General features: G+C 34.7%; 1 pseudogene; it reads right to left on the bottom strand.

Moving 5' to 3' along the window:
* Nucleotides 1-6,518: 6,518 nt before the first annotated feature.
* Nucleotides 6,519-8,832, bottom strand: LOC146955283 (putative disease resistance RPP13-like protein 1; annotated as a pseudogene).
* Nucleotides 8,833-20,968: the final 12,136 nt, after the last annotated feature.

Raw genomic sequence — 20,968 nt, 5'->3', positions numbered from 1 at the left:
GCAGTGCTTACTTGTAACATTAAAACATCTTATCACACCCGAACTAATGGGCAACTCATAAAACTTGACGTAGAGGAGTGAAATCAAACTTGCCACTTCATCTGATAATCTAATAACCAATGTCATGGTTCACATGCTCTTAAAACCTTCTAGTAAATTCACTTGCACATACATCAAATATTCTTAACACTTTACCGTGTACCCCGTATGTCATTGACTTCGTACGAACATTATCATCTCCATAACATATACATACTTTCAGGTGCTGCCTCTTGTTAAATGATAACGATACGTGTTCTAGAATCTTTCTTGTAAAAATTTTCTTAAGCTTTGGTATTCGGGTTCTTGGAACGAATAGATACATGACTAAAAAGATTTTATCATTTTCAAAATTGAATTTGTAATGGTACCACAGAACCACCGGACGAGTTTCTATATTTTGAAAAAGATTTTACAACTCGCCCCAAACTTGTCCACGACAAGTTGGTCCTGAAGTTTATACGTCTTAAGTGAGTTTGCTTAAAACGTATCTCATCAGTTTTGAAAATATATAATTCCATGAGTTTTAAAATAAGCATCGTTCCCAAGTTCCTTAATACCAATTTTAACTTTTAAAAGTTATAAAATCATGGCTTGACATGTCTTAACAAGTATCGTTGTCACTCAACAAGTATTGCTTACAAGATTATGAATCTCATTGCATAAAACTCAAGAGTCGCATCTCCCTACATAATAACATACTTAAACTTCGAAGGTGGATTCTTACCTTCTTAACTGATATACATACCTCATGCACATTTTAATACATGACATAAACCAAGAAGATCCTTGACCCACTTGACATTAACTTAACCCTCTTATCTAGGGACATTAAACTTAATTCTCCACATCATCTCGTTCGGTTATCGCTTGAACGTTAATACCTTTTCCGGAAACCGGTCCTCATTCTTGATGATTTGATTCTTTATTTGAGTCACGACAGGCAACCTTCTGAATCTTATATATTTTCCATTATCGTCTTTCGTGCATCCTGACCAATTCATATATGGCAATTCTTGTCCTTTTCATCTTACTTAAATGAAGACACATACTTAAAACTTTTACCTTAGCCAATGCCGACTATGTAATCATCCATACTTACTTATCACATCGAGAAATCCTTGCTTGTCTTAAGATGCATTCTTTCATATTAAACTTCCATTTCTCATGATTGATCGATTACTTCCATGGCGCTACTCTGATTCCCACCGGTTGGCTTTAACGATCACTCTTATCCGTTAGAGCGATCAAGGCTTCAATTCATGCTTATCACTTGACTATTTACTCCTTGAACCATTCTCAAGACCTTCCATGTTGCAACCAACCTCACAACCTTACACTTGTCTTGTAAATTCAAAACTCATGATAATTTATCTTATGCTCATAATACTTGACTTGGGGGTAAACCTTACATTATTGCTGGTTGCATTTACCAAACATATCATATTTGAACTTGTTTTTGAGTAAACTCGAAATCCGTTAACAAACCCATCTAGCACTTGAACATGACTTTCTTGATTATCTAATCCTTGTACCTTCGCATTCTCGCATACTATATTTTGCTTAATCATACCAATGCTTTCTCGTTAATTTTTCTTTTAAAGAAAACTTTTTAAACTAACGCACGGGTCATTGACGTTGATGATTTTATACTTTATAAATATATTGAGTTTAGGCCCCGGCCGTTGCTCTAAAATCATAAAACGAGCTGATAACACATACGTGGCATCGAACCTAGACTCTAATGAGTCTAGCCCGCTCTACGAGTGTCGAAGCAAACCGGTTCCTAGAAAATCTCGTGAATTTTTTTTTTCTTCTACAAAATATCAACTTCAATCACCCATACGTGTAAATCTTTTTAAAATTCTTTAAACCTTATAGTTCAACTTCATAATGAGCCTTAGCAAGTTAATTAAGCAAAACGTAGGTTCGAGCGATACGTCATAATTCCACATAATCGGTGAACCTTGTAATTTCTCATAACTTTGCACCGCTTTAATTCCTACTTCATACCTCATGCATAAACACCTGTGATTTTCCTTCTAAACGCCGGGACTTCTATACTCTTGGTTTTGGCTTGTTCTTGACTCTTGACACATTAACCTCCAAAGCTACCTTAAACCGTATCGATTTCGTTGATGGTTGCCCATGTCTTTTCCTTGAAAATCTTAGGATATGATTTGCATTCGTTTCTTGATGTCATAAACTATTTTCGTCATATAAAAGATTTTTGTGAAGACATCTCCCCGATAATGGTTGCAAACCATTGGAACGAATTGGTAGAAAACGGAAAATTTCGTCCCAGGCTTGCTATTGATGAGCTTCTCCAACTCTATTTTTCAAAAAAACATTCTTTACATGAAATTCTTATTCTCAAGCATACAATGCACATCATTCATTCCTATCGTCGTGAAATATTTTATAACATATGCATGGCAACATCAACCTTTTCGATACAATTCTTGGCACGTCGGAAATCAATGTCTCAATCCTGTTAACATAAAACCTTCTCTTGAATCCTTAACTTCCTCCACTATGAATAGCTTTCCTCATTACATTGCCACTTACACATCTTTCCGAACATACTTGTCCTTAACTTCATTCACATATTGTTATTCCTGAGAGCACGCTGACTCCGACAACATACGTCGACTTCTAACTATCTTGTAACCTTGTTCTGACATTCCAGAATATCATAAACCCGTTCCAACAACAGCTCTTACCGAAACTTTTGGTCATGATTAGATATATATATCCAACTTCTTCTCTTACGGGTACATTAAGTATCACTATCATCTTACCCGACATTGTCGGAACGTCCCTTCTTAACATGCCTTACAACCCGGAGGATTCACACTTCTACTTGTTTAGTTCATCGGCCACCTTTTGGCACGATCAAACTATTTCATCACATACTTCGTTCCTCCTGGGTCCTATTCAGCTCTTAGGCATCCATCCTAATCGTTGAATGTTAAATTGAGTTGATCAGGCTCAACTAACAACAACAACTAGAACATTTACCCGAAACCCAATGGTCCCACTACCTTAGTTGTAACATTAATGACCCAAGGCACGGTCTGAATCGACCTGCTCTGATACCAAATGTAACACCCATACTAGACGTATCTAGAAAGTCTAGCACGTGCGTTGAATTTAGTACTGGATACATTAAGTTATACAACAAAAAAACTTCGAATGAATTTATATACAACAAAACACGCTCGTACAATATCAATACATCATATCTTGTCTAATTTAAAATAAATACATCCTTGAGATCCACATTCTTCATGCTTCGGGTACGAACGAGCTCTTGCTGAAAAATCCATTCGGCTACTACCTTGATGTCCAACCTGATATCTGAAACAAATAAGGATTGGGATGAGACATAATGTCTCAGTGAGTTCCCCTAAATCCTAGGCTAAAGGTAACCTCAGGGGAAACCTACGGTCACCACGTGTCTACATTACAACCTGACGGTTGATTATACGTGTGTGGTCATGTTTCCTAGATGGTAGTGCATGCTAGTCCCGTCATAGGCATATCTCACTTGTTATAGGCTTCACTTCCTATACGTGTCATGGCGGCCGGGGGAACCTAGGACCGCATTGCCAAGAATACGCTCTACGTATCGAGGCCTAAACATAACATATCATGGCACGATTCTAAACCGGTCGATTAGGGGAAACCTAAGATTGTCATCGCCGTAATATACTTTACTTGTTCTATACATAACTTGTACTTGTCTTATAGCATCTCATGCTCTTGTACTTAACTTAAGCATACATGCTTTCATTCATGAAAATAATCATAATCATAATCATATCATACATAAACGTATCTAAGTTCATTCATTATGTTAGCGTTGAACAAACAGTTATTATCTTGATTCATTTTACGGAGAGCCCCGGGTGGAGTAACCCCGAGAACAATCCCATACATGACCGATGTACGTACATCGGAATCCCTCGGTGTCGTGCGGGTCCCTTGCGGCTTGAACCGTTCCCCTTAGGTCGATAACCTCCCGTATCCCCCTGACGTGGATAACAAGAGACACAAGCACCGCCATGAGGTTATAATCTTAGTCTTGCGTTTTCGGTGACATGCAGGTCCCTTACGGCATGAATCGTTCTCATAATGAGAACCCCTTGAATCCATATCTTCATGGATTGAAAGAGACATGTCACCTAATTAATACTTGTCATGTTTTTGTCATAAATTTAGGATAAACCTAATCATGCATACATGTTTACCTCGGAACCTTAATCGATCCGATTAGCGGTAAATTCATACTTGTTCATGCTAGTACATTCTTAATCATGTGCGAAGAGATTAACTTCGCGTCTTATCTTTCTAGGGAATCTTGTCATCTAGCTAGTTCTCGACAACTACGTCGAGGCTCTAGTTTTCCCTTGCTTACTGATTAACTTGCTACTCGATTCATGACTTGTTTCTCTAATATGCCATGCCTTACTATCATGCCTAATTCTTGCTTCATTTCATAATAATCTTGCTTTCAATGATCATCATGTAGGACCTTGGTTGGAGGGGTTTAATTTATAATAAGACTGCTTGAAGAGAACTTGAGCCGGGACATGCCAACAACACGCGAAACGAACAAACAGAGCACTGTGCCCTGTTCACTCGCCTCGCGAGTAAGCTTGCTCGCCGTAGCGAGTAGCTGCTCGCAGTTGCGAGTTGGGGGCGAGTAGTACCCCCTGTTCGGCCTTCTAGCTCGCCGTGGCGAGTAATGACAGTCCAGAACTTGTAAAAATGGTATTTTCAGCCCAAAAACCTCAAACCAAATGTCTCTAAGTGTTTTAGAACATATTTGATCATTGGAAACTTGTAAAACATTCATTTGGCAAGTATAAGCATGTTTTGTACGCATGGCAAGAAAAGGGCAACTGTCATTTACTTGAAAACCCTAGAAAATTTCATGTTATTCATATTAATCTATCATGGCATAAACATAATCCCAAAGGGTGGCAAATCTATCTATGGAACTCACCAAATCAAGTTTTCGAAGCATCACAAAGCTCCAAGCACAATCAAGTCAAAACCCTAAAACTTCATGAACTTCTCTTGAGACCTAGCTCTTGATTCCAACTTCAAATCTTTTCTCCTCTTTAACTCTCATTCATGTAGTCACCTTATCATGCCCAAGACCATGCTTCAAACCATCAATCCTCAAATCACCTCTTCCAAGAAACCCTAACTTGATCCTCTAGTTCCCTTGTGCTCATGATTTCATAAAAGAAACATTGCTTTACTTGAATCAACAAAGGAACCATTGAATAATCAAACCCTAACCTCATTGATTTTCTCTTGGTGAGGAGAAGAAGTTGTGAGATCACCCAAACTTTTAGTTGTTCTTGAAAGAGAGGATGAAGAAGAAAAACCATGATGAAAGTTCCAACTATATTCTAAGATTTCAAGAAGGAAGAAGTTGCAAGCTTGATGGTGGTTAGGAGAAGAAGGAATGGCGTGAGAGAAGAGAAGAGAGAAGGAGGAGAATTTTTTTTTGCAACTTAGAGAGAGAAAGAGATTGGGATAATGAGATATTTTGCCCAAAAACCATTTAAATATCCTTTCCACGTGAAATTACTATTTTGCCCTTGCCTTAAGCGTGTTAATCCGACACTGATACTTTTCCCGTAAAAAGCTGGCATGTCATAAAATATTTCCAATAACTTACTTTCCATGAATTAAATTCATCTGACACGGTCAACGGGTAATATACCGATACTGTCAGGCGGGATATTACAGTGGAAATAACTATACAAGGGATTATTAGTTAATCAAATTAAGTGTAACTTTTGAAAGTTAAAAACCAGCATCATTGGCAAAGGAACAATAAAAACTTAAATAAAATTGAGACAAATCTACATAGAATGACAGCAAACTCAATCACAGAGATTGGAAAGTTTGTTGGCCTTCATGACCAATCCAATTCAGCTTCAACCAACAAACAAACACAATTAGAGAACTCTGCTTAAAGGTGGCATCTTTTTGGGCTGGTGGCAAGTAGAAAAAGAAGAATAAAATATGAATGTTTGTGGAAATGCAAAAAATGATATTTACTACACTAATAGATTAGAGAAGAACCTTAACAACATTACAAAGTTTGATACATCCAATGCATTTAAACCAACTCATTAAAATATATATGAAGTCATATAGACAAAAAGAGCACCTTTGACATATTTTGAGTCAGTTGATATTTCTCCTTTTCATCTGTTCATCCTCAGTAAAACATTTACTGGACTTGGTTGCAGGTCGGGCATGCGAATTTGTCTTCTCGCAACAACAAGATTGGGCAGAAGCAGGGGTGAAACAGAAGATAGTTCTATAATTAAAAAAGAGTGTTAGTATTATTGTATTGTATTTTGATGTTACTATTGAAATTAACAATATTAATTGATGCTGACATGATAACAAAGAAACAAAAAATAGGAATTTCAGTGACTAACCACGATAAGAAACTCATGTGATCAATTCATCATCAATAATTATGGCAGGTATGTGAGCAATCTTACTCCACTCTTTCCCTCGCTTCCTCCGCAAAATTGCTTTGAGCAATGGGCAGCGAGTCATATTTAGTACCAAAAGAGAGGAAGGAATTCCTTTTTTTGGCAATGACTTGAGTTTTGGAGCGTTAACAATCTCAAGGTTTTGGAGAGAAGTGAGATGTTGAAGCCACATCCCATCAATGCTTATATTATTAAGACCACTGATGCATAGTGTCAGCGTGTTCACCGTAGCATTGCCATTAATTCGCAACACTGAAAGACAAGTGATATGTTCCCAAGTTGGCTCGGTATTCCACATAATCCCTCCAAGAGAGCCAATAGTCAGTTCCCGGAAACTGATAGGCAAATCATCTACAACAAAAGATTGAAGATTTGGCATATCATCAATTTCCATTTCTTGAAGGTCAGTTAGACTATTCATTGCTTCTGGTAGTGACTGAAGCTGCTGACACTTCCACACTACAAAATGAATGAGGCCTGGAGTGTGCAATCCGCCTAGGGGAAATGAATTCAGTTCATTACAATCCTATATTTTGATGCTTCTAAGAAATGAGAGACTCTTTTGCGACCCGTCTTCTGCAATTAGTATCCATTTCAGATTTTTACAACCCTCAATAAACAGATTCTTGAGGACAGGGAGAGCTCCCAGGGTAAATGATATCATTCAATTACAGCTATAAGATATTTTCAATTCTTCAAGTGACGTGAAATTGTGCAAGTATTCACGAGGAAGGAACTCTAGATTCTCACAATTATTGATTATAAGCGATTTCAAGGTTTTTGGTAGACAGACCGTTGTTAAAGACATTGGAGATGGAATGACGTCTATTGTTAACTCTCGAATAGAATTTAGAGGGGACAACGGTTGCCTGAATACATGATCTGATGATGACATTGATTGAATCAATAGAGGACATTCTCTTAACTCAAGTTTAGTTAAGGAAGGAAATTTTTCAGGTATGTTTCCTGCTCTAAGTTTCGGGCACTTACGTAGTGACAAAGTTTTTAGACAAGGAAACTCCTTAGCCGTATCTCCAATCAGGTTCCACTCCTCCCACTCTTGCATATTCTGAAATTGCAGAGTCTCCAATGAGGGAAATGGTTGAAATGAAGGAGAACTATCACTTCCATAGAACTCAGTATCAATTGTCTGTACTGATTGCATCCCTTAAATAATGAGTTCTTTCAGATTACCCAATCGTCCAAGGGATGGAAGCCATAAACAATCATCACAATTCGAGATCCTCAAATACACCATGTTGGTAAATAAAAAACAACCCTACCAATTTGGAAAACTGATTCCACCATAGCCTTTGATGGTGAGACGCTTCAAATTTGTTGAGCAGTGCAAATGTTCAAGTACAACACTTTGAATTTGTGAATCTGAAAAAATACTACCACAATCCCATTGCAAAGCCAACTCGTCTATCCGCTCTTTCATCTTCATATTGGCTTGAACCGCTTCAGAGTCATTGACATTTTGCAATTGTGAGATGGAAAGCTTCCCATGTAGGTGGGGAAATTTTCCCAGCTCTGCAACCTTCAGTCCACCATTATTTTTGCTGACAACAAAATCAGACAAAGTTTGGAGATTTTCTAGTTTGGCTATATGTATGGGCATCTCTCTCAAAGCAGTGTCACTAACGTCAAGGTGACGTAGATTAACCAATTTCCCCATGTCCTCCGGCAACTTAGTGAGCCTTTTACAACCAGACATTAACAAGAATTGCAGATTGTAAAGTTTGCATATTTCAGAAGGTAACGTTTCAATCTCAGTGTGAGAAAGATTTAAGTACCGCAGGTATAACAAATTTCCAATAGAGTTGGGAACCGCAGTGATACTCTTGTAGTTTGACAAAGTCAGCATGCATAATCATTTAAATGTTGGCACCAAGTCATGTACTACCTTGTTCGATAACAAACAAAAAGGTTGTGGTTTCTGTATTGGTAATGCAAGAAAGGTACGTAAACCATATAATCCATACAATTTATCAAATTTATTAAATGAGTCATACATTCCTCTATTGTATGAGAGTCTAAGGTAGTCAAACCTGATGGGATATTGAGATGAAGAATTTGTAGCTAAATCATGGATGATGTTATGCATTTGAAAGCTATCTTTGTCATAACTAATCGATCGTTGTTGTATCAACAACCTTGACACTAGCTCATCAAAGTATTCTTCTCCAACTTTTTCCATACTTTTCTGACCTGTGGATGATTCTACCAAGTCTTCTGCAATCCACAACTGAACTACCATTTTCTTTTCTAAAATGGACTTCTTCGGAAAAGTTGAACAATATGCAAAGCATAGTTTTAAAGGAGCCTTATTTTAATATTTCAAGAATAAATAGAATAGAATTCGAAAGATAACTGTAGCTCAATTGAAGAGCAGCTTGCACCTTATCATCTTTCAATTCCCAAATGTTACTTTCTAGCACATAATTCCAATAATTAGGGGAAATATTGGTGTGAAGAAGAGTCCCAAGTGCCACTGCAATTAATGGTAATCCACCACATATTTTTGAAATCTCGCTGCCAATTTCTTCTAGATTGGAATGTTGTTGGTAGTTACATACTCCAAATGCATGATTTGCAATTAAAGACCAGCAACTTTCACATTCAAGAGGTCTTAAATAGTGGACATAAACAGAGTATTGCATGGATATTTCAACTCTTTCATCTCGTGTTGTAACAATGATCCTACTTCCCATTTCCGCGGCATTAAAGATATCCATCAGATATATCCAATTGACAGATTGTGCACCCGACAAGTTATCCAATACGAGCAAAATATTTGGGTAAAAGGCTGGTACGGCAATAGATTCAAAAATCCTGGAAATATTAAAATCTTTTGAGCTGATATCTGGCCACAGTTTTAACTCAAATTTGTCATCTACTTCAGGGTCATTGTGGTGATTCGTTTCTCTTGAGCATTCTGAAGTACAGTTTGAAGTTTCGCCAAAACTGACTTCAGTTTTTCCAAGAGTGAAGCAACAAGCTTGGTGATCTGGAAGTTGACCACGAGCTCACTAGAAAGAGTCTTATCTAACAACTCCTTCGCAGAAGTTGAGAGTGCGAGGAGTGTTTCGCCCTCACTAGTGGCCATTAGTTTGTAAGAAGAACAACCTTTTATTTTTCAGGATGGTTCAACTAAGAAGAATGCGTGAAGTAAATCAGGAAGCAGTTTTTCTTGCATTAGGCTCCAAAACTTTCACATGCAGCTTTGTGATAGTTGATTTCTTGAGTTGTTAGTGAAATATTTTGTATAGCTATAGCCAAGTATTTATGAATATGAATATGAGGTTGATTTTACAACAATGGTTTTTATAACATATGGTCTAAGGTTCGAACCCCAGACCAGGCATATATTATGCATTGTCTTTACCAACTGAGCTAAGCTCACGGGGACGCTCTTTTTTTTAAATACACTCATCATTAATATTATCAATATACCTTAAAATATGAAAAGTTAACATTAAATATCTCTATATACAAAGGGTAATTTGGAAATAATAACATACATTTATGCTCTTTTTCCTTTCTCTCTTGTGAGCCATCACAAAAACCCTAGTTTCTTCTCCTTCATCCACCAAAGAGAAGTGATTTAGAGTCAATTTTTGACCCAAAATCACCCCTCTAACTCGTTTTTCTATTTCCCTTTAATTGAAATAAGTGATTTTCACATCTATTTCGTTTTATTTTGTGATTTCGTCGTCTTCGTGCGACGTTGGTTGTTCGTCGTCTTTGTGCGACATTGTTTGTTTTTCTTATTTCTCTCAAGTATTTGATCGCTTTAGATTGTCAGATCAGCTTCGATCCAGTGCAAATCCAATCAATGACTTTGGCGTCATCCACGTTGCAGATCCGGAAACATGGTTATTCCGGAGATTTAAATATAGTCATATTAGGCATTTGTACTTTGTCGTTTTATGCTATTAACATGGATGTTGTGAGTCTGTTCACAGATTCATCCTTTTTGTTTTTAGCGAATTTGTATTATATCGATGTACTATTTCAATTTGAATGAATGAATATCTTTTATTTTGTCAAAAAAAAACATACATTTATGACAAATACTACAAACATTTTTCTTATAAAAAGGGACGAAGGCAGCAATGCATTCAGGTTTTAATAATTTTAATGTAATGTTTTAATTTATAATTTGATTAGAACTATATGAAATTATATAGCACTCGCTGGACAAATGTCCAACCTGATGTCATGTACCAGGGACAGAGTCAGAAAAATTTATCGAGGAGGCAAAAATATAAGACACGATAAATAAAATAAACAATAACAAGCATCCACTATTGCTAATTGTATAAATTTAGTTTAATGACAAAAAAAAAACATATCTTGCCAAAAAAAATACCAAAATGTAGACATGTACTATTGGAACTTTAGAGTGTAATTGTTCTTGAATGTATGATCTATGGTATCTTTATCACCCCTAATTTCTCAAAGACCCAAACGTTGATGGCTGGCTTCTACTTGGGAATAGGAATATAACTTAATAACTTAATTAATTTAATATGCTATATTTATTTATTATATAAAAAATATGAGTGGCCGGTCAAAAAAGGAGAATATGAGTGGACCTTTAATTAAAATAAAATAAAATTTAGTATAAGTTAACCAAGTGAATATGAAATCATGGGTGGTGAACGTTAATATGCACATGGGTACTATAGGGGTCCTATGTATTTCATGGGTGGCAGATGCCCCTTTTCATTTGTACTAAGCTCCGTCCCTGTCCTTGACAACAGGTTCAATAATACTGATGTCCTAGACAACAGATACGACACTATAGCAAAATAAACAATAAACAACAATTAAAGTAAAGTATCCCTAAGACTCTTTTCTCAAAATATGACGGCTTCGATCGGTCTTCACAAGGTTTGAGTTTTCATTTATATAGCCAGAGTAAGAACGGATTTTTCTTCAATCGGGATAAACAAATCAGCAGACTAAAACGTATATTCGGTCTTCATATTCTTCTATGAGCAAATATATCATTTCCTAAAATGTTTAGGATATTAACTTCAAAAACACGGCATAGCTTAAACCGATATGAGCAGCTTCTTAAAACACACGACTTTTGGACCCCCAATTTACATGAATCAAATCTTCAAAAGAATCTTTAGTGATCTCACGCAAAAACACAATCTTCTAAGAAAGAGAAATAAAGTACTCAACCTTAAGCTAAGATGTCGTACTTACATTTTTAGGACATCTGGTACAACATATCGCTAGAACTTCTTGTTTTAACAAAATGCAGCCAACACATAAATAAAAACCCAACAATGTCATATCAAGTTGGCTTAATCAATGTATGCAGGAGGGATACAAAAAATAAACTTACTTAAAAATCATCTTTTAAATCTTCATGAAGGAATAAACACATCTTCAACACTACTTCATAAATATTCTTCAATGAGAAATTACGCATAAACGAAAATAAGTTCACCACACAATCAAAGGCACACACAACAACGAAATTATAGATGTTACGGTCCTACTTGAAGAGTCGAAGGAAGAATTAAATGAGAGGTTTGATACTTGGAGGCAAGCCTTAGAAACATATGGCTTTCATTTGTGTAGAAGCAAGAAAAAATATATGGAATGTAATTTTAGCAAAAGACAAAGTGTTTCTGCATAGAGGTGAAAGTTGGAGACCATATCATACCACATGTTACACGGTTTAAATAGCTTGGTCTATAGTACAAAATGATGGAGAAGTAGAAGGAGGTGTAACCCATCGAATCCAAGTTAGGTGGCTGAAATGTAGGAGTGCCTCAGGTGTTTCACGTGACGAGAAAATACCGCTCAAGTTAAAGGAAATTTTTTATCGAAAGTGATAAAACCGACGATGATGTACGAGATCGAGTGTTGGACGGTAAAGAATAAACATGAACATAAAATAAGTGTAGCAGAGATGTAGATGTTGTGTTGGATGTGTGGTAAGATAAAGTTGGATAGAATTAGAAATGACAACATTAGAGAGAGATTTGGGGTAGCTAGACTTATGTGATTTTGGCATGTAGAGAAGACACGTGAATTCTATAGTAAGAAGAGTAGAATAAATGGAGTGGAGTCGAATCACTTGACGTAGAGGTAGAGCTAGAAGAACTATAAAAGAAACTACTAGGAAGGATCTAGAGATAATTGAGTTGAAGAAATACATGATTTTTTCTAGAACACTACGACATCATTTAATTCATGTAGTCGACTCCACTCAGTGGGATAAGGCTTGATTGTGGTTTTAAGTCACTCTGAGTGAGTTACGTCACTCTGTGTTTAACTCATGCGTGACTTAACTCACCCTACGTGAATTAAGTCACGCTACGTTTAACACATGCGTGACTTAACTCGTGTCGAGGCTATTTTCAGAAGTTTGGTTAGGAGTGAGCAAATCTTGTTGGGAGATGAGCATCTTTCTAACTAAGTGGGCTATTAACTTTGTTTTACGAAAGTTGACTAACAACATCCATAAAAAGTAAATTGTTGTCCCGTGAGCATAGCTCGGTTGGTAGGACAATGCATTATTATATGCAGGGGCCGGGGTTCGAACTCCGGACATGCCACTTATTCACCTTATAAGGTGAATTCTAGCCACTAGGTTACCTGACAAAAAAAAAGTAAATTGTTTTGCATTAAAATAATAAAATTAATAGAATTTTGTAAGTTTTTTTTTATTTGAGTGAATATAGCTCTATAATTTACTTATATATTTAGTATTCGGTTCAACCGGTTCTATAACTATTAGACCGATTGAACTGAGAACCAGAGGTTGCAACCGGTTCTATAACGGTTAGACCGATTGAACCGAAAACCATAGATCGCAACGGTTTGATCTCCGGTCTGGTTTTAAAAACATTGGTTACAACATGCTAACATCCATTGTGAGCGAAATTTTAAAGTACATGGAATTATTTAAAGCTGACATGGTCGATTAGTTTTAATTGTGTTACGTAGGTATTCTTTTGCATTAATTCACTGTCCATATGAAGAATGGTGATAATTGTTTTACGCCCATGTGAATGCATGAAAGGCACACATGAAAAATGGAGGTAAAATTAGAAAATTGGAGGGGAGGTTGGACTTGCTTGTATCCATAAACAATGGGCCTATTCTCTCTGGTCCTTCTAACATGGGAAAAATTTCTCTTTAAGCCCCTCAAGTTGGTCACAAGTCATAAGCACCTTGAATTTCCAAAAAGGAAAATGATGAATAGCACGACAAAAATTTCGTGCATAACCCACGAACGACATTGCGTCTTGATGGGGCCCTTTCTTAAATTATATTTCATACAAAATGTCCAGTTTATCCTTAAATCTTTTGAACCAACTGTGTGACTCAACGTCGGTGCTGCAAAAAAACTTAGCCATTTAAATGTCCATTTTAAATGTCGCAGCAAATACTTTTTATATAATCAAAGACAAAGTGATTTGATAATTTAGAATCTTATTACGAAATGAAACTTGCTATAATATGAGAGTATGGAGTAGTAGTTTTATTTGGTATCTTTGAAGACATCAACAATGGCAAAAATGAAGACAAGGGTGACAACAACAATGGTGAAGACAACAACAAAAATAAGTTGTGAGATATTGATTTAGGCTATAGTATCCACAAAGCTCTGCTATGCGAAGCGGTGATTGAGACAAGGACTTTGTTTTAAAGGCCTTATAAATGCTTTCTCTTTACTTTTTTTGATCTCAGTATTTATTGTTTATTTTAAATAACTACATTGAGTAAAAATAAAATAAAAAATAACCGCTAAGAATGGAAATTGCACGTGATAGGTACGGTGTCGTGCGATTCGTGGGTGTTATATGTCGCACCATATAGCACTGTTGTTTCCAAAAAAGCTCATATCGTATCCTAATTCATATTCGCTTGGGATCGGGAGTTACAAATCAATCATTGGATCGGGAGATAAGAGCATGTCCACGGGCAAGTATATATACCAATATTGTTCAAATTTATTCATAACCATTGCCATGGTTCAATGGTAAGGGGTGTGTCTTGGTTCAACTCCGAACCAACACACATTTTCACATTATTTTTAATTTTACAAAGTATAACTTAAAACTGTTTCTTTTTTCACTCTCTAGCCTTCTTATGTACCCTATTCGGATTACAAAACCCGATAAAAACAAGAGATTTTGGAAGGTGTTTTAATGTGTTTTGGAGGGTGTATTTTGCTTTTCGGTATATAATCTAAAAATCGTAGAGTGCGCAAGAAATCAGTATGGTGGAAAAAGAAACACTATAAATTAAGTTGTTTAGACTATATTTAAGATTAAAAATCTTGAATTGGAATATCAATATGGGTAGTCCAAGCTAGAGAATTGCTCTTTAAGCCCCTTTAATTGCTCATAAGCACCTCAAAATAAACGTGTCTTGGTTCAACTCCTCGTGTTTTAATTTTCACATTACTTTGTAAAGTTTCTTTCATTTACTTATGTGATGTTGGATTAGTCGTGTTTGGTAATTTTGAAATGTTGTATACTAATAAAAGATTGTAATTTAGTTATACTTTGTGAAAGAAAAACACGTTTGTAATTCAAGTTCACATCAAAATAAATAATTTTCCCTTTTTCTTTTAGATAATGAGGGGGATTATAAACTTTTTAAATGATTAATGTTAATAATGAGTTGTACGTTTGTAATTCAAGTTCACATCAAAATAAATAATTTTCCCTTTTTCTTTTAGATAATGAGGGGGATTAAACTTTTTAAATGATTAATGTTAATAACGAGTTGTTAGTTTTTTTTATTTTTCTTTATCTGAATTTGAACCCATGACTTCTATCTCTTTAACTCGTAATTCGAATCAGTTGAACTACTTAACCATCTAATTAGAGAGATAAATTAACAAACTAAAACAGAGTTGAGACAATTACAATCTTAGACCAGAAATACATGCAGAAAGTTACAACTTACAATCAAGATTATCTTAAACTAGGAAGAAAGAAACATCAAATCCCTTTTAAGAAAATAAATTTAGACATGAGTAGACATATGAAGCAATGCTAAGATAAAAGGTTTAGTAGATTAAGAATCTTTTGACTTTTTATGTTTTGCTTTGTTAACATTTCCCATAAATAAATTAAAACAACAATGGTTTCCACACATTTTTTTATAAATACTCCATCCGGTCCTATTTATAAGAAAATTTTCAAAAAAAAATTTGGTCCAATATATAAGAAAAAGTCACAACTTTTAAGGTACATTTATTGTTTAAAAGACTTTTCTAACCCTCATTTAATGTTTGTCTTTTTAATATTAGTGAGTATATTTAATACTTCACAAATTTTTATGAAGGTATATTTGTAAAAACATTCAAAAATTACAACCACTAATGATTGTCTTAGTTTTGATGATTTTTTGTTTCTTTTCTTATAAGAAGGACCGGGAGTACTACTCAAACAGTATGGACGGAAACTTGGTTAATGATTAATGACGCCGCACATTTTGAATGTAATCAAAGCTTTGGATTCTGTCGGTGGCTCTGGGACACCAATTCCATACGTAGACATCACTGCACATGTTTCTTGTCACCGTAAACAAAATAAAACAACAATTTTTTTTAGCGGATAAATAAATAAAAGGTTTTGTTAATGATTGCATACAGGATACTCTTCAAGCATTCTAAAAGTTTCTTGTCACCGTAAACAAAATAAAACAACAATTTTTTTTAGCGGATAAATAAATAAAAGGTTTTGTTAATGATTGCATCATACAGGATACTCTTCAAGCATTCTAAAATAAACAATTACTATTATTTTAAAATGTCAAATATTTTGATTTCTAATGCATTGATTACACACATTTTTATAAATACTTATTATTTGTGGTTCTTAAAGAGTGTCCCAAAACACTCGTTAACATTTCCCATAAATAAATTAAAACAACAATGGTTTCCACACATTTTTTTATAAATACTTATTATTTTTGGTTCTTAAAGAGTGCCCCAAAGCACTCGTTAACATTTCCCATAAATAAATTAAAGCAACAATTTTTTTTTTTTGAGGGAATAAATTAAAGCAACAATGGTTTCCACACATTTAACGACACATATTAAGGGTTATACAAATATTTAAAATTACTAAAATTAATAATTAATTTACGCTTTCTAAAACTCCTCCAATCCAATTTATAATAGATATTTGAGTCAATAAAAGTTGATGTATCTGATTCAAATTTAAAATCAAATACATCAACTTTTATTTAGATGAATGTCTCTTGTAAATACGAACATAATTTCTATCTTTTTGAATACTAACATATATCCTTAAAGCACATGTCAACATTTTTTTTTTCTTTCTGTTTCTTTCCCTTCATCATGTATTCATCATGTATATAACTCTCTTTTCGTTAAATCTAGTCTAAATTAACATTTTACTCCTTCAACTTGTACGATTATGTCAATTTTATATTGTAAAATAATGTCAAAGTTAGTAATCAATTTTACGAAATAGTATCCCTCAAAAAAAAGAAATACGAAATAGTAATTTGGTTCTTCGTCCAAATTAAACAATGTCAGCCAATTTATTATTTTAACCAAGTTTAGCTTCGCATTAGTATTTTATACTTATTTGATGCATCAAGAGATTGTTCAAATCAATATTCATATTTTACAATAATTTTGACATGTTTATTATAAATAGACATTTTGATTGATGGATTAAATTGATTGTATGTTCTTTAATTTAAGTGATTAATAATATTTTATTTGGTAAATTTGAGTGATTAAATTATTCAAGCACATATAAGTAGGCGAATGAAAGAGGCAAATCAACCATGTACGGATGGAAATAATACAAGAATATGAAGGACCACACTTTAGTTCATATTTCAAATGACATTTACATGAGAAATCTTTAGTATACACTTGAGACTTATGCATCTATTATTTGGACCAGAAACTAAAAAGGCTCTGATCAAACTAAAAAGTGGTGGCAAATTGGACACGAATTAAGTATATATTTTGAGCCCTTTTAGGTTTAGTTGCTTTCCAAGTAGAAAACTAACAAAGTTGTTGTTCTTGCCATTGCCATTGCATCTGGGCCACACAACACATCTAATGTCACCCAATGTGTGGCCCAGATTTAATGTCACCGTGACATTAATGTCACACAAGTATTTCCCATGAAAGTATTGGTCCATGATGAACCAAAAATTAAAGTCATTTGATTAATATGTAAGCACAATAATACTATACACCACACACATCTGATTATTTCATTTACTTTCTCTAAAACTTCCTCTTGCGTTCTCTCTCTTCTCTTCTCTGTGGGAGGACCATTCATATCTCTTCAAACCTTTATTCAACACAATAAAGAGTACTTTCTAAACAGGTTCATTCAATCCTCAGATTTAATGAGAAATCATCCACTTATGATGAATTATGTAAATTGTGAAGACTGGTAATCAATCAAACTGGAAAAACTTTTTATATGAATTTCAATTTCATAACAACAACCACCCTGTTTCTTCCTAATTCATTTTGCTGCAACCATTCACTTGTTAGTTGTTATTCACCCAGACAATGTTTCTGCAGAGATGAGGAGTAACATCAACACTTCAAAAGTTAAAATCTACAAAACAATTTTTCTTTTTGGGGGAGGATTGATGAAAAATCATACAAAAGAATCAGATTGGGACAATAACTACTTTCAGAATCCAATTTTAATGTTGGCTTTTCAATCTTTATGCAATGAGATAAAACCTCCAATGCAATTGTTAGCTGATACTTTGGGAGTTATTCTACTCATACAAAACAAGAACAAGAAACCCAAACACTGCTCTCACTCTCACAAACTCGACCCAAATCATGCCATCGCCACCTCAACCCGGCAGTGCGACTGCCACCGATGCTGCCGCCACTATGAACGGTGGACCATTGGATTTAGGGGGGAAAGGAGAAAAGGAGTGTGAATCTCTTGTATACGTGAACTAACTATAAAAAAGAGAAAGGAAACCATATTAGATTTCAATGGATGGAGACGAACGGATAGAGAGAGGAGGGAGAGAGACTACAATGACAGAGAATCAGAGATAGAGTTGGGGTGAGATTTGGTATGAGTGGGTCATGATAGGATTTGGTAATAAACTAATCTAACGTTGGAACAAAAAAGTGGTCCATAATGAACCAATTTTTTTACCATTGTTTTTACTTTTTTTTTTTACATAACTATTTTTACTTCTCTTTTGAAAAGTTGTTTAATTTTTTTTATAAACTGAGAACATACAAATATATTATTATGAAAAATTATGCTCCAACTATGTTGGCACCTCATAATTTCAATTTTCAACAACTATTTGCAACAACAACTCCTAAATATTATTAAAGAAAAAGAAAAAGAAGAAGAATAAAGTTTGGGAGACCAAATCAAAGTCAACAAAAATAAAGTGGTACGAAGTTTAGAAGACCAAACCTATTTTTAGAAAACTCAGTGCTAACAAAATTTGACAAATATTCCACCAATTTATACCACATCATTGTGACCATGATGAACCAACCTATTAGAAAAACTAATCCCCTCTTTCAAAATGTGTGAGCACGTCTATTGCATTTATTTGGTGATAATCAAACAAACTAAAGGAGTTTCGTTGAGAATGGTGTTTAGAATCAATCCTTGAATGGTTGTTATATGCACTTACAACTAACTTAGCATGTAGAATGATGAATTTCTTGTTGGAAATTTAGGTCTTAATTCATAAAACATGTTCAATACAAAATAAAAGTACAGCGGAAGCAAATTAATCATTGAACATGAATATGATCGGATCTACGACATGTTTGATTTATCAAGGATATTAAGAATTAGGTATTAGGAATACCTGGATGAAGCTTTGATGACATCCCTCTCAACAACAACGAGGAGAAACGATCTGAAATACACAACATAGGTTAGCGGCGGCTGATTTGGTTCTTCCTCAACCGGTACCTTTATGCCTCAAGTTCTCTTCAGATGGGGAGAAGAGAGAGTTCGCCGTGTACGGTGTATTGGGGACCATAGCCTCTTTTATATTGGATGGCCATTAGGGTTTCCCATTATTCCGTTAATGGGCCATCCGGACATCCACTCATTGAGTCCATATCAACTAATTAAATAATTAATTATCCAAAATAGAAATCTAATTAGCCTTATTACTTAATTTGATCACTAATCAATTAAGGCTCTAAATTGATAAATAACTAATATAATTATTATTACGATATTTGCCCACATAATGTTATTGGAATATTATTAAATAATAAAATATTCCAACAATCTCCCACTTGGGCTACATATCTTAATAATTATACCAGAATTCTTTAGGCGCGCGTCCGAATGTTATTTATCTTTAGATTTCAACCGTACAATCTGGTCCACCTCATACATTAATAATGGGACCACCGCGGCTGTCGTCACTGACATATAACGTGACGGAACCCCGACGACCACCATATCAATGCACTTGATGACATAGATTGATATGGATGAGTGGCATGGAAATTTCATGTAATGTGATCTCTAAATCATGTCTATTTCCAACTGATCCAACTGAAAACTTTAGTGAGATCAAACTGAAGTTTGCAAATTTAGTATTTGCACAAAATGATACAGAAATGGTTATAATAAATATAACCTCATGAACTTTATTTCTGCAGAAAATCATAACATAAAGTCTGTATCAATACCAAAACAAAAGTATAGAACATAAAGTAAAAGAGACTCCCACTAATCCAAGACATCCTTAATGACAACAACCATATGAAAGACCTTATGTGTCATGTCTTTGAATAACGGATCAGTTAGCATAAAGTTTGTCTCTACTTGTTCTATCATTCAACAACAATAATCTATAAGGCAATGAACATTATAAACTTTGTTATCGAATAACTATACGACTGAATTATGTCACTATATAACTTGAGTGGTCTTTCAATGCCTTTAACAATATGCAACCAAGTGACATAAATACTTACAGTCATTTCCTAAGTTAGGCTGTATGTCATATACTGACATCCAAAAGTCAGAGTCAGACACAAAAATGATCTCCAAATTGTCAGATCTCTGATGTGAGCATAAGCTCTCTTGTTCTCTTTAATAATCCTTAAGGTTGCTTTTCAACAATTCAAACTTTGAATTGCTCAAGTATCTGCAAACAATCTGATTATATATGTTATTTCCAAATGCATATAAATAAGATCATACATAAAAATCCTATAGACAAAGCGTATGAAAACACTCAATTTTCTGAATTTATAAATTTTCTAATTGGCAATATTTGAGACTGAAAGTCTCTCTCAGTGATTGTCACCTATAACTTATTATGTCAATTTATTTACAATTTTATTGATATAAACCTTTTGTGACATCTGAAGGATATATACT

Source organism: Medicago sativa, chromosome 1 (genome assembly GCF_051527215.1).
Source record: "Medicago sativa cultivar Bolivia chromosome 1, Bolivia_mono, whole genome shotgun sequence".
Lineage (NCBI taxonomy): Eukaryota > Viridiplantae > Streptophyta > Magnoliopsida > Fabales > Fabaceae > Medicago > Medicago sativa.
This window is presented reverse-complemented; position numbering and strand designations above follow the sequence as displayed.